This window comes from Ovis aries, chromosome 14 (assembly GCF_016772045.2).
Source record: "Ovis aries strain OAR_USU_Benz2616 breed Rambouillet chromosome 14, ARS-UI_Ramb_v3.0, whole genome shotgun sequence".
Lineage (NCBI taxonomy): Eukaryota > Metazoa > Chordata > Mammalia > Artiodactyla > Bovidae > Ovis > Ovis aries.
Window position 1 is genome coordinate 63909760 of NC_056067.1, and position 15286 is coordinate 63925045.

At 58.0% G+C, this 15286-nt stretch overlaps 1 long non-coding RNA gene and 1 pseudogene across 1 annotated transcript; one reads left to right on the top strand and one right to left on the bottom strand.

Annotated features, from left to right (window-relative positions):
• Positions 1-2705: 2705 nt before the first annotated feature.
• Positions 2706-8108, bottom strand: LOC121816574 (uncharacterized). Its single transcript, XR_006056261.2, has 3 exons — positions 7829-8108; positions 5035-5309; positions 2706-4387 (listed from the first exon to the last, which is right to left on the bottom strand). It is a non-coding gene; the product is annotated as an uncharacterized LOC121816574 (long non-coding RNA).
• A 111-nt stretch (positions 8109-8219) lies between these two features.
• Positions 8220-14694, top strand: LOC101106542 (leukocyte immunoglobulin-like receptor subfamily B member 3; annotated as a pseudogene).
• Positions 14695-15286: the final 592 nt, after the last annotated feature.

The following is a 15286-nucleotide window of genomic DNA, read 5'->3' on the forward strand; positions in this document are numbered from 1 at the left end:
GCGTGCACGGCCACGAGTGTGCACGCAGAAAATGGACACGTGGGTAGTTCACAGTAGAGAAGGTTACAGAAATCACTTTGCCAAAAATGAATGGTTTGGTGTCTATATATGCGACAGAATTTATACAAAAAAGGCACAGAGGTGGACTGCTAGAGTAACACAGATCAGTTTCCAAGCACAAGGGAGAAACAGTGAAATAAAGGTGTAGGAGTCCAGTCCCTCACATCAGATTCAAAAGGCAACAACCTGGGACCCAAATAAATAAAACAGGAAATGAAATGGGAAGAACAAGAGCTGCTACCAGGTTTCCCTGGTGGCTTGGTGGATAAGAATGCAGCCGCCAGCGCAGGGGCCACGGGTTCCATCCCTGCTGCGAGATCCCGCAGGGGCGGCAAATGCTGAGCCCATGGGCCCAGAGCCCTGCCCTGCGACGAGACGCGCCATCAGAGTGAGGAGCCCAGGGGAACTGCACGAAGAGAAGAGCTTCACTGAGCTCAGCTCAACAGGAGGAGAGCCCCTGGGCAGCGAGGAAGACCCAGCACCATCCTCTGTCGCTCAGGCGTGCCCGAGTCTTTGCGACCTCATGGACTGTAGCCCACCAGGCTCCTCTGTCCCTGAGGCTCTCCAAGCGAGAATACTGGAGTGGGTTGCATTGCCCTCCTGGGTGGGATCTTCCCCACCCAGGGATCGAACCCAGGTTTCCCCCATTGCAGGCAGATTCTTTACCATCTGAGCCACAGGGAAGTCCAGCACAGCCAAAACTAATTAATAATCAATTTTAAAAACTGATACCTCAGAGATAGAAAAGTTGATGAGACAGCACCGAGAACCAGTGTGTGTTGACCCATCCGACAGCAAACCTGGGAGAGACGCACGAGTCTCGAGACACAGCCTGCCAGACGGAGGGGGAGACGCAGACAGTGTGAACAGACCGGCTGCTGGAAGCCACACAGAGTCCATAACGAGACCAGTGAAATCTCCACGCAGACAAAAGGCCAGAACTGGGCGGCTTCATGGAGGACCGCTACCAAACTGACAAAGAGCAACTCATGTGACCTTCTTCAAACCCTTCCAGGAGGCTGAAGAGGAGGAAACACTCCCCAGTCTCTCCATGAGCCACCGCCACCCGCTACCTACACCAGACTCAGACACACCCAGAAGAGAAAAGGCACAGAGCAGAGCGCTTTAGGGACAGACGTGCAAAACGCGCAACAAAATATTAGCTAGCCGAATCAACAACACACAAAAAGAATCACACGCCGTGATCAACTCGCATTCATCCAGGGTCACAAGGAAAATTCAACATATGCAAATCGATCAGTGTGACTCACCACATCAACAGGAGAAAAGACAAAACAACACGCTCGTCTTCACAGGCGCAGAGAAAGCGCTGATAAAACTCAACGTGCATCCATCATAAAAAGTCTCCCCAAACTGAGTACAGGCGGAAGACATCCCAACGTAATAAAACCGATTCATGACAAGCACACAGTCAGCACAGCACTCAAAGGTAAAAGGCTGAAAGCCTCTCAAACTCTGGGACAAGACAAGGACGCCCACCCTCACCATAGGCGTTCAACGTACCAGTGGAAGTCCTACGCACAGCAATCAGACAAGAAGAAAAAGGATTCAACTTGGCGGCAGGAAGGAGGGAAGACTGTCGCTGTACGCGGATGACGTGATACTCCATTTACAAAACCCTGAAGACGGCACACACGAACTGTCGGAACCGGGGAGGGGGCACCGTGGTCTGTGGAGTGGGGAGGCGTGTTGTCTGGGTCTGCAGTCTCTTCATGTGTGTGTGTGTGTGTGTGTGTGTGTGTGTCTGCTCAGTCGTGTCCAACTCTGTGTGACTCCACAGACAGTAGCCCACCAGGCTCCTCTCTCCATGGATTCTCCAGGCAAGAATACTGAGGCGGGTTTCCATTTCCTTCCCAGGGGATCTTCCCACCCAGGATCGAACTCGAGTCTCTACACCTCCTGCGCTGGCAGGCAGATTCTTCCCCCCTGAGCCGCCTGGGAAGCCCGAGTGCAGCCTACCATCACTCCGTCTCTCTCATTTGAAAACGGCGCCAGGTACCTGCTCACCCTTCTCGGTTCCCCTGTGTGTGTGGACTATCAGGGCTTCCCAGTGGCACCCAGGGTGAAGAACCCGCCTGCCAGGGCAGGAGACGTAAGAGACTTGGGTCCATCCCTGGGCCGGGAAGATCCCCTGAGGAGGGCATGGCCAGCCCTCCAGAATTCCTGCCTGGAGAATCCCGTGGGCAGAGGAGCCTGGCGGGCTACAGGCAGGGGGGCGCAGAGCGTCGGACACGGCTGCAGCGCCTGAGCCCGCACACTAGTTAGCTATCGTTTCTCTTCTCCATTCCTGGCCTCACTATGACACACTTCAGAAACTTTAATCAGCGCTTTAGGCAAGATGGCAGATCGGGAAGTCCCAGCCCTCAGCTCGCACAGAAGCACTGAGCAGTTCAGTTGAGTTCAGTGGCTCAGTCGTGTCCGACTGTTTGCAACTCCATGAATCGCAGCACGCCAGGCCTCCCTGTCCATCACCATCACCCAGAATTCACTCAGACTCACGTCTATCAAGTCCGTGATGCCATCCAGCCATCTCATCCTCGGTCGTCCCCTTCTCCTCCTGCCCCCAATCCCTCCCGGCATCAGAGTCTTTTCCAATGAGTCAACTCTTTGCATGAGGTGGCCAGAGTACTGGAGTTTCAGCTTTAGCATCATTCCTTCCAAAGAAATCCCAGGGTTGATCTCCTTCAGAATGGACTGGTTGGATCTCCTTGCAGTCCAAGGGACCCTTAAGAGTCTTTTCCAACACCACAGTTCAAAAGCATCAATTCTTCGGCGCTCAGCCTTCTTCACCGTCCAACTCTCACATCCATACATGACCACTGGAAAACTATAGCCTTGACTAGACGGACCTGATAAACTGGGATTATTGGGGCCAAATGACCTGTATGCAAACCGAAGAAGCCAGCTAGTGAGCTGCAACACCTCCATGAGCAGAAAACGGAGAAGAACCAACTTCGAAAGGATAAGTGGAGCAGTTCTGTTTCCCTGTCTCCCCTCCCGCAAGCTGGCACAGCTCAGTGTGAGAGGACCCCCTCCTTGGGCCCAAGCCCTCTCCTCCCCGGGAGGACAGGGGGTGCAGCCACGCCACATCCCCAGGCTCCGGGCCGCTGCCTCAGAGACCACCTCGCTGCTCAGCTCAGGAGAGCACCAGGCCACAGACACATGTGGGGCCGCAAAGTAGGAAGAGAAGGGACGGGGCTCTGTCTCTCGGTGGTTAGAGGAGCATGAGGTCCTGAGACTTCTCCCTCAGGGCAGGGGCACGACGGGGCGGGAGCACACCATCGTCTCCCCGACGGGAGGGCAGGGGAGCCTCACATCACAGAGCACGTCTCCAAGGCTCCAGAATCTCCAACTGGGCTGGAGACAGAAACCCACCATAAATCCGAGAGGAGGCTGCTTCTCCCAGCGCACAGACAGCAAAGCAGGGCCACAAGAAACACCAAGAACCAGGAACCGTGGCTCCGCCCAGGGCGGCAGAGAAAGAGAACCGTGGCTCCGCCCAGGGCAGCAGAGAAACAGTGAGAACCCAGAACCCCGGGTCCGCCCAGGGCGGCAGAGAAACTGCAGGAACACGGGAGATCTACGAGCTCCCTTACTGTGGAAAATAACTGCCCCGAAGCAGCTCAGTGAACTGACCTTCCACAAGGTGCCCAGAGCACAGAATCGGAAAGGACAGTCCTTTCCATAACCGGTGCTGGAAGAGCCAGATGGCAGCAGGCAGGAGGGTGAAGCGGGGCCCACAGCTCACACTATATGTGAAATCATCTCAAAACGCAGCAGAGACTTAAACACAGGGCCTGAAACCACGAAGGATCAAGAGGACACAGGGGGAGGGAGCGTCATGACGTGGGTGAGGACAAGGTTTCTTTGGATATGACGCCAAAAGCACAGGCAGCAGAGACGGAACCAGACCAGGGGGGTCCGGTAAATAAAGCCTCCTGCACAACAGAGGAAACCGTCACAGGAGAGGCAGTGGGCGCAACGGGAGGTGCCTGCAAACCACACATCTGATAAGGGGCTACTTCTCCAACATACAAGGCGCTCACACAGCTCAACGCAAAGTAACACCAACCTGGCTTTTCCATGGGCACAGGACCTGAACAGGAATCTCTCAAAAGATGTCCAAATGACCAAACAGACATGGAAAGGGGCTCAGCATCCACCTGAGGGGAGCACACGTCAGAGCCAGGAGATGTCACTGCAGGTGTTACAGACACTTGACTGCCAGGAAAAAGACAGCTGCTGCTGAAATGCGGAGGGAGGAGAGCCTTGTGCAAGGTCGTTGGGAAGGCAACCGCTGCAGCCACTGCGGAAAACAGCATGGAGTTTCCTCAAACAACTAAACACAGAACCACCCACCACATGACCCAGCCATTCCCCTCCTGGTATGCATCCAAAGAGGAGGCCAGGAGCTCACAGACGTGTCTGCACTCCTGAGTTCCGCAGCGATGTTCCCAGTAGCAGGATACTGCCCCACCCTGGATGTCTGCCAACAGATAAATGCACAGAGGAAATGCCAGACACACTCACGCACTCACTCACACACACACACTCACATTTACACACACACACATTTACACACACACTCACACACACATCCACACACACTCACACAAACACACACACAGACACACATACACACTCACACACTCATATACACACTCATACACACTCACATACACTCACACACACAATCACACACATATTCACACACTCACACTCATGCACACACTGACACACACTCACTCGCACACTCACACGCACACTCACATGCACACTCACACACACATTCCCACTCACACACACTCACACACTCACACACACAATGGAGTCTATCCACCCTTTAAAAAAGGGAACCCCGCCTTTTGAGACAACATGGGTGAAGCTGGAGGACATTAGGCCGAGTAGAGCAAGCCAGACACAGACAGGCAAACGCAGCAGGAGCTCACTGACCTGTGGAATCTAAAACAGACTCAGAGAAACAGAGGAGAACGCAGTCCCCAGAGGCTCGGAGCGGGGATAACGCGGAGGTGCTGGTCACGGGGAACAAAGTTTCAGGGCCGCCGCCGAGTGACTTCTGGAGACCTGACGTGCGGCGATGAGACTAGAGCTGCCCGTTCTCCACTGTAGACTCACACCTCCTCAGAGGGGAGCCCGGAAGTGTCCCCACCAGACCCGCAACCAAGTTGTACTCTCTTCACAGCGTACGCGGAAGTCAGAACCTCAAGCTGTGCATGAGAAACAGAGAGAATTTTGTCAGTTATATCTCAGTAAAGCTGAAAAGGTTTTCTTTCATTTCATTACACCAGGCACGTTGGGAGTTATTCCATTCCTGCTTTTAGGCACTTGCTCCCATGCCTAAAACATATATTTACATTTTTATTTCTGAACACATATGCATTCTCCTCCTCCTTTCGAAAAGACAGTGTTCTAGGTACTTCACCTGAACTCTGGGCACTCATATACACGTGTGCAGGCATGCGCACGTCTCCTCCATGCACGCATGTGGGTGTGTCTGTGCGTGCAAGTGTGTGTCTGTGTACTTTTCCAAAGCTCGTTTTCGGCCATGCGCTCCTCTCTGTGGCATCTCACTGTCTCTCTGCCATCTCTTAGCATTCCTTTCCACGTGAAAACAGCATCTAAGCACTTGCGCTTCTGGAAATGCCTTCTTTCTCGCTCATTCTCTTTTTATCAAGTTACCTGAGAACACTTCCTACTTTGAATCCAGCCTGTGACTCAAGTACTAGGAGAGGAAAACACTTGGCAAGGTTAAGGGATCCAAGCCCCCAGAGCCCACCTCCTCTCTCAGGACCTGGCGGGTTGAGGCTGAGGCACAGCCCACAGCGGGAGGCGGTGCCGAACCTCCTGGAAGCTGGTGAGTGTTCTGCATGAAGCTCTCACTTCCACTCCTTGCAAGTACTCCGACTCAGGGGGAGCTCTTCCTGGTTAATTCCCTGACGACATTGCTCCAATAGCCTTTAGCGCCCCCTCTTGGTAGGGGGAAGTCTGCTCCCAGTGGGCTGGTCATTCTCTTGATGGTAATCTGGGTTTTCTACAGAAAGTAGTTTCAGGACATTTTTAGGGCCTCAGTCCAGTCCGCCTTGATTTTTTTTTTTTTCAGGTGAAATTTACTTAAAATACAATTGACTGTTTCAAATTGTGTAATTCAGTACGAAATACTTTTTTAATTGAACCTTCAGTTTCTCAGTCTACTATGAAACGTCAAGATACGGATGATACTTTCTTTACTGTGCAGTTAACTAACATATTTGTTGCCGTAGCTGCCGCACACAGGCTCTCCGTTGCAGGGTGTGGGGTCTTTAGCTGAAGTGCGCCGTGTCTGGATCCCTGGCAGGTGATTGAACCCTAGCCCTAAGTAGGGAGCGCCGAGTCTCAGCCAGGGGCCCGGCAGGGCAGCCCTCGGGTGTCTCGTGCACATTCGTGAGTCCCAGCCCTTCGCAGGCCGGTTCTCGTCAGTAAAGGAGCCTCCGTTATGTGCTTCCTCAGCCGTTGCTGTCTGTCCTGAGCGTCTTCCCCTCTGACACTTACGGCAGGTACCACCCTGGCCCTCAGCACAGTCCCGCCCCTGCTGCCTTTCCCTGTCTGCTCTCTCTGCTGCACTCTGCAACATCTCCTCAGTGCTGAACTCCGACTTCACATGCGGCCGCTCAGCTGTCCGCTCCACTGCACGCCTTTTTTAACGTGTTGACTCTACTGGATTTTTCACGTCGAAAGTTTCCAACTCTTTCCAGTAACTGCCTGTTCTTCTACAAAATAACCCACATGCTAGCCTCCCTTTATTCTTCTGTGAGGACGGGTGCCTGTCTGTGTGCACACAGGGAAACGTCTGCCTCTGACCCCGAGACGATCCCCGCCGCCGGGGGCCACACCGCCTACCTCTGCTCCGCGGTGGTTCCTCTCCATTTGGGGAACTGTCTTTCTGCCCGTGTCTGTGGCTACGTGCTTCAGAAACACTCCAAGCACGTCTTAGCGTTACGAGCAGAGGAGGCCCTGGGTGGGCACCACACTCACCCCCTTCAGTGCAGTCTCAGCCCGCAGCCCTTCAGGCCACCCTCTGCTGCCGTCACTTCGTCTGGAAACTAACCGTGATGACCGCAGCAAGAGCCCGCAGCCCCTCTGAGGGCTGAGGTCAGAACATGCAGAGGAGGAACCTCAGGCGCAGAGAAAGGGCACCGCCGCCCCAGGGACATGAGCAGCGGGCACGCGTCTACTTGAGCATCCGTTCTCCATCAGAGTGAGAGCTCTGACCCCAGTCAATACCCACTAAAGCTTGCAGGTGATGACAAGACCGGGGGAGACTGTGCCCAAGGACCCCGGGGCCCCGAGGAGGCAGGAAGCACCCAGGGGCTTGTTCCCAGGAAGGCGAGCTGGAAGGTGATGCGATAGAGACGCCCCTGAAGGGGGCTGTGACGGGGGAAACCCACACTCCAGGGCAGGGGAGGAGTCAGTTTCCCTCCTTATTCCTTGAGCGTCTCCTCTGGGCTCTCGGCCACGCGGACGCCACTGAGCCCAGGGAGACACTGACCGTGTGTCCCTCATAAAGAGCAGCCTTGTTGACACAGAGGGGAAGGAGAGGGCGGGACGAATGGAGAGTAGCATGGAAAGGCCCACAGCAGCTCATGTAAAACAGACCACGGGGGAATGTGCCCTGTGACTCGGGGAGCTCACACAGGGCTCTGCACAACCTAGAGGGGAGGGATGGGGCGGGAGGGCCTGTGACACATACGGCCGATCCATGCTGATGTAAGGCAGAAATCAGCACCACACTCCTCCAATTTAAAAACAGCATCTGTCTCTGGGGATCTGAGTCCTGCGGCAGCAGGGGCTGGCATCCTCCCTGAAGCATCTCCAGGGCCTGGTGACACCGTCCATGGTGAGGACCCCACGGGGACCTGCTGATGGCGGGCAGAGGAGGAAGCAGACCCCGAGGCGAGGCTACTGGAAGGGGCGTCTCAGGAACACACTGGGACTGTCATGGGACGACGCCAGGCTTTCAAGAAGAGGCTGTTCCCCTTCCTGTGGGGACGCTGCTGTGAAAGCTGCGTGACAGGAAGCACCAGCCCCGGAGAGGACACGCCCTGTGGTCTGTCTGTCCGGAGGACACCCAGGTCTCCTCCATCCTCACAGCCTGGACCGCAGGGAGGAGACGCCATGGCCCCCGCACTCCCCGCCCTGCTCTGCCTCGGTGAGATGGGAGGGGCGGGGGGAGCCCTGGTCTGGAGGGACACCCCCCAACAAGCCAGCCTGCTCCATCAGGGTACCCCAGGGCGCAGGAGGCTCCCGGGGAGGAGAGGCGCTGCTCAGGGCTGAGGGCACGCCTCTCACAGGGCTCTCTCTTCCAGGACTGAGTGTGGGCCTGAGGACCCAGGTGCAGGCCGGTGAGTCTGTCCCAGGGCCCAGCTCCCTCCTCTCCTGGGGACAAGGGTCACCCCCAGGCCGCGGGCAAGGGGAGGGCAGCTCGGGGCTCACGGAGGGGGAGTCTGGGAGGTCTGGGCTGAGAGCTGGGGCCTGGGGAGACGCCTGGTGAGCCCGCCTCTGATTTCCTTCCAGGGACCCTCCCCAAACCCACCATCTGGGCTGAGCCGGGCTCTCTGGTCCCCTGGAGGAGCCCCGTGACCATCTGGTGTCAGGGGACCCCGGGGGCCCAGGAGTTCCGTCTGGATAAAGAGGGTATCCTGGATCACTGGGACAGACAGAAACTCCTGGAGCCCGGGGACAAGGCCAGGTTCTCCATCCAACATATGGAACAGTTCCATGCAGGGAGCTATCGGTGCTACTACAAAACCCCCACTGGCTGGTCAGAGCGCAGTGACCACCTGGAGCTGGTGGTGACAGGTGAGGGACACTCGAGGGCCTCGGGCTCTGCCCTCGGATGGGTCTGCTCTCAGGGGCTGTCTCTCTCCCAGCCCAGCCCTGGGGGGAGGGCGAGAGTCCCATAGATCCACCTGCCACCTTCTCTCCTAGGAGCCTATGGCAAACCCAGCCTCTCAGCCCTGCCGAGCCCTGTGGTGACCTCGGGAGGGAACGTGACCCTCCAGTGTGCCTCCTATCATGGATTTAACAGATTCCTCCTGACCAAGGAAGGAGAAGATGCGTTCTCTTGGACCCTGGATGGAGAGCTACGCCCTGACTGGCAGACCCAGGCCCTGTTCCCCGTGGGCCCCGTGAGCCCCGGGCACGGGTGGACGTTCAGATGCTACGGCTTTTACAGGGACACCCCCCGGGTGTGGTCGGCCCCCAGCAACCCCCTGGAGCTCCTGGTCCCAGGTGAGGAAGTCCCGTCCTGACCCCATGCATTTGTGCAGACAAGACAACGTACTGGGGTCTCTGCTCCCAGGGGAGCCGCTGTGAGAGGGTGAGGGGAGGAGCGTGGGGCTCACAGGACAGACGTACAGACTGAGAGACAGGGAGGCCTGGGGCCGGGCGGGGAGAGGGGGGTCCACGAGGGAAGCGTCCCTACAACCCAGCGCGTGTCTCTCCCCAGGGCTGTCTGGGAAGCCCTCCCTCCTGACCCCGCAGGGCCCTGTCGTCACCTCTGGACAGAACCTGACCCTCCAGTGTCGCTCTGATGTCGGCTACGCCAGATTCGCTCTGTCCAAGGAGGGGGGACAGGACCTCCCCCAGCGCCCTGCCCAGAGGCTCCAGGCAGGGCTCTCTCAGGCTGACTTCCCCCTGGGTCCTGTGGGCACCATCCACGGGGGCCGGTACAGATGCTACGGTGGACACAGCCTCTCCTCTGAGTGGTCGGCCCCCAGCGAGCCCCTGGAGCTGCTGGTGGCAGGTGAGGGGCCAGTGGGTCACTCAGGGACCAGACTCTGCACAGGCCCCACCGGGGAGCCCCAGGGGTGATGCTGGGACCAGGGGGAGGGGTCCCAGGGAGGGACAGAGAGACGGGGTTGGGGAGGGGAGAGACTCAGAGAAACAGAGACAGCGCTGAGGGGCCAGAGAGGCCCGCGGAGTCTCGCTCAGAACCCCCCCGGCGCCCGCACCCCCTTCCCCTCTGCAGGACGGCTCAGAGAGAGCCCCTCCCTCTCGGTGCAGCCGGGCCCCTCGGTGTCCCTGGGAGAGACCGTGACCCTGCTGTGTCAGTCAGGAGACAGGACGGACACTTTCCTTCTGTCCAAGGAGGGGGCAGCCCAGCGCCCCCTGCGTCTGCGCTCCCAGGACCAAGACGGGCGGTACCAGGCCGAGTTCTCCTTGAGCCCTGTGACCTCAGCCCACGGGGGCACCTACAGGTGCTACCGCTCACTCAGCGCAGACCCCTACCTGCTGTCCCGGCCCAGTGAGCCCCTGGCGCTCGTGGTGTCAGGTGAGGCCCAGTCTGTCCGTCTGACTCAGCAGCTCGGGGCTCTGTGCCCTGGCAGGGCAGGGCGGTCATGGAGGAGGGGGTGCTGAGGGAGGGGCCCCCTGAGGGAGGGGCCTCAGAGCCTGCCTCGTACCCTTCCTGCCACACTGGGGTCCTGGAGGGGCAGGTGGGCAGTGAGAGGGTCTCAGGGAGGCCACAGAGCCGTGCAGGGCAGAGGGGAGTGAGGTGGGGACCCCGGGTCAGCCCGGCGCACCCCTTCCTGGGCTCATTCCCAGGACCCATGGGCCCAGACCCCACCCTCGGGCCCCAATCCAACCACTGGGGAGTCATGGGGCTATGTGCTCAGGGGTGACAGCCCGCCCCAGGGTGGTGTGGGAGCCGGAAGATCTAATACCCGCTGAGGTCATCAAGGATTCGCTGGGCCTGGAGCAGAGATGGGGCTGTGGAGGAAGTGGCCCCGCCCCACCCCTTTGCTGACCCCCAGGGGGCTCCAGGCATCAGCTCCATCAGCTCCACCCCTCAGTGGAGTCAGGAACTGCAGAGAGGGAAGCAGGCTCTTGAGGAGGTGGTGGCGGGTCCGGGGCAGGCTGGATATGCCCCAGTTCAGGCGCCTCCGGAGACTCTGATGTGGACTCCCTCACCCTCACCACACCCACACACAGGCCTCAGTTTCTCCCAGTGGAAAGGAGAGACCGGTGGCCCAGATCTTAGGTTTCCTCAGTTCTGAGCTGGGTGTGACTCCAATCGGGTGAGGAGCACAGGGAGCCCCCGAGGAGGTGACTGTGGGGCCTGTCCCCTCCGCTGCAGCATGGAGACAGCATGTGGCGGGGGTGGGAGGGTGGGGACCTAGAGACCCTTCCACGCAGCCCACTCTCTCCCCCTCCCCCCGCTGATGTGGGGGAGGGGAGAGGGATAAGGAGGGCCCTCAGCTCCAGCTGAGACCCTCGGACAGCCCCCTGCAGGTGAGGGGCCCCCAGAGCAAGAAGCTCATGTCCTCCTGGGGGCCAGCTCAGGAGGAGCTCAGGGTGCCCATGGCCCTGGTTCCAGTCCCAGCTCCGCCCCCCTCCAGGCTGGGCGACTTGGGGGCCCGTGATCTCCCCCTCCAGGCCTCAGGCTCCTTGTCTGTAAACGGGTGGGATGGGCTGGAGATGGACGCACAGACCCCAGCACGAGTGCTCACACAGCAGGTGCCCAGCTAAGCGGCACCCCTGGCTCACTCGGGCGTCTCTGGTGCCCCAGGCCTCACATGGTACCTGAGTGTCCTCATCGGGGTCTCGGTGACCTTCGTCCTCCTGCTCCTCATCCTCCTCGTCCTCTTCCTCCGACACCGGGGTCAGGACAGACGCAGGGACTCGGGTGAGTAGGGAACGGGGTGACTCGGACCCCTGGAGGCCTTAGGGCATCAGACAGAGGAAACCGAGGACATGGGAACAGGCTACTTAGAGAATTTTTTTCCACAGTATGGAGATTCCTTAAAAACTAAAAGCAGAATTATCATATGATCCGGCAAATCCACTGCTGGGTATATGTGTCAATAAAATGAAAACAGTAATTTGAAAAGATACAAACATTCCAATATTCATATAGGCAACTTATATGTGCGCTGGTCAGCTGTCCAGCAGCAGATGGATGGAGAAAATGTGGTGTGTGTGTACATATATGTATGTGTATGTATGCATATATATGTACACACACATACACATACAATGGAATATTACTCAGCCATAAGAAAGAAGACAGTTCTGCCATTTGCAACAGCATACACGGACCTAGAGAGCATTACACCCACTGAGTTAAGCCAGAGAAAGGTAGATGATTTATGATGTCATTTGTACATAGTGAATCTGGAAAATAATGCAAAGGCATGTGGACGAGAAACGGAAACGGACGCCTTGATGTGGGAAAATAACTAATGGTTCCCGGGGGGACGGGCAGATTAGGGGTATGGACTAAGAGACACAGGCTGCTGCATATGAGGGAAACAGGAAGGATATACCGGGTCGCACAGGGGAGGTAGCGAGTGTTTTGTAATAACTTTAAGTGGAGTATAACCTATAAAAACACTGAATCATATGTTGTATGCCTGAAACTAATATATTATAAATCAACGCTATTTCACTTAAAAATTTTTCCAGAATCTCAAATCTGAAAATCTAGTGGAAAAAAACACCCCGTGTCAGCTCACGTGCACTAGTTTAAGCCATTCCCCTTCTTCTCAATGTCACGCGCTCGAGCCCAGGTTGCCTTCTCTCCTGAATCCCACGCGTAGGGCGGAGGGCACCACATCCCCGGGCCGAGCCTCTGTCCCGGGACCCCACCCAGGCTAAGGCTGATTTCCAACCTCCCACAGGAGCTGCAGACCCAGGGCCTGAGGACAGAGGCCCGCACAGCAGGTAACTCCAGCCTCGACACCCCCAGAGCCCCACCCACAGCACCCCACCTTCTCCCCCTGACACAGCGTCTCCTCCTCAGCTCCAGCCCAGCCGCAGACGCCCAGGACCAGGCCATCTGTGAGCAGGAGAGGCGGTGGCCCGCGGTGGGGGGAGGGAGGTGGGGAGGCAGGCACAGAGACTTCTGGAGGCAGTGGGGGGGATGCTCAGAAGGCTGGGGGACCACACAGCACCCCCCAGGGTGCAGGGTGGCGGCTCCAGCCCCGAGGCTCTCAGAACCCCACCCAGCGGTGCCCCTGCTCTGCTGCAGATGCTGCCATGAGCGACGCCCACTCTGAGGTGGGGCTGCAGCTGGACCATCAGGTGAGACCCCTGCTCCCGTCTGGCCACCACAGACCTCCTGTGGCCAATCTCAGCCCAGCCCCCACGTCGCTGTGCTCACACCGCAGCGCCAGCCACGCCCACCCCACGCCTCCCGGCACCTGGGTCCTGCTGTGACCCCTCCCTCCCCTTGCCCTGTGACCTCACGGCTCCTCCTTCGGGGTGCCTTTCCCAGCTCCGTGGCCTCTGGCTGACCTTCTGGTGTGGGGGTGCAGTCCCAGGTCTCATGAGGACGTGTGCATCAGTGGATGACCCACACGCCCCAGGACCCTCCTTCACCCCCCAGCAAAGGGTGCAGGAGAGCGGGCGCCACCCCCAGGCCCTGCAGGGACAGCAGGCGCTCACCTGGCAGTGAGAGGGGCCCCACGCCAACAAGCTGGCGGAGTCCCAGAATGCAAGGTGCTGATGAGGAAAGTAAATCAAGAGATGGGACTGGGCGCACAGGGCGGGGACACTCGGTAGGAAGGTCCTGAGGCGGGAGGGACGTGCTTTAGCAGGAAGACGGACGTGTGCCGGGCCAGATGAGCAAGAGGTCTGGGCTCAGACAGAGATCAGGGCCGCACAAAGCACCTGGAGGCTCTCGGGTGTCAGGAGGCCCCTGGAGTTTCCATGAGGACAGAGAGCTGACCTGACCCGAGGTTCCAAGCCTCATCTGGGCACAGCGGGGAGTTAGCTGGAGGAGGGCAGTGGACCCAGGAGGCGCCTGTCCTGCCTCACTGTCTCCCTCCAGCAGAACAGGTGGGAGGCAGGCCCCCAGGAGGGGACAGGCGCCCTGTGAGCCCCCAAGACTGAGACGAAGGCGGGAGGTGCCCCTCTGTCCTCCCGGTGGGGGGATTCCGGGAAGGATGGACAGATGCACAGCAGATAGATCCCTCCTCTCCGGGCCCCCAGGCGCCCCATCTCACACACCTCCCCCTCCGCAGGCTGCCACATCCGAAGGCCCCCAGGACGTGACCTACGCCCAGCTGAACCACTCGACCCTCAGAAGGGGGACGGCCGCACCTCCCAGCCCCCCGTCAGAGAGCCCCAGCAGAGCCCAGTGAGTACGCTGTTCTTGCCGTTCGCTAGCCCAGGGAAGACCCGACGCCAGGCTCCAGGGAGCAGATCGCAGACCCCAGGAGGCACGGGAGCTGCCAGCAGTGGACACCACCTAGCCACCAGCAGCCAGTCCCTGGGCTCCTAACAGACCACCAGGAGCCCCTGGGACCCTTCTGGGTCAGCTGGCTCTACTCTCAGAAGCAGCATCCTGGAGCCCGGGTGGCCCAGCGGTTACGAGTCTGCCGGCAACGCAGGCGACGTGGGTCTGGTCCACTTGCTGCCGGACAGCTGAGCCCAGGGGCGCTGCAGCTGCCGAAGCCCTGGGGCCCAGAGCCGGTGTTCCTCGGGAGGAGCCAGCGCGTGAGCAGGCCGTGCACAGCCAGGCACCAGCCTCCACTCGCTGCAACCAGAGAGAGCCCATGCGCAGCAGGGAAGACCCGGCACAGCCACAAATAAACAGATTACTAAAAACTGAAAGCATGTTTCAGTTTCCTTAAAAAAGATAATTAATATCCTCATATTTTATAAAGAAGGCAACGGACTTCTCAATTACCAGTGATTTTGAATACGATCAGCAGATTACTCCAAACGGAGGTAGGAAGGGGGAAGCAACAATGACAAGGGTAGCTACTACTGAAGACAAACAAGAAGGAGAGGAAAACCAGAAAAGCCAGGAAGCTTCGTCCCTGAGGGTGTGCATCACACTCATACATGCCAGGCACAAGGACCAAGCCACACAGAGAGAAGGCATGGCTGTACCGCATCAGGACACGACGGCAGGTCCTCCCGACTTTAGAAAGGTACAAACTTCATCGAAGGACGGTTTTATGCTATTATAGTAGGAAATGTAGGTGACACAGACCAAAACCCTCAAAAACAAAATTTATCAGAAGTACGGACATAAGGATAAACAGAAAATCCGAAGTGTCCTATAAAGTGAACTCTGAGTCCGGAGCGTTTCACAGGTGAATGCATCTGAACACGTGGGCACTCATGAAACACACACACTCGTACACACACCTACCGCGCTTACACCAGCTTACGCAGAGGGGGAGAGGGAAGGAAGGGC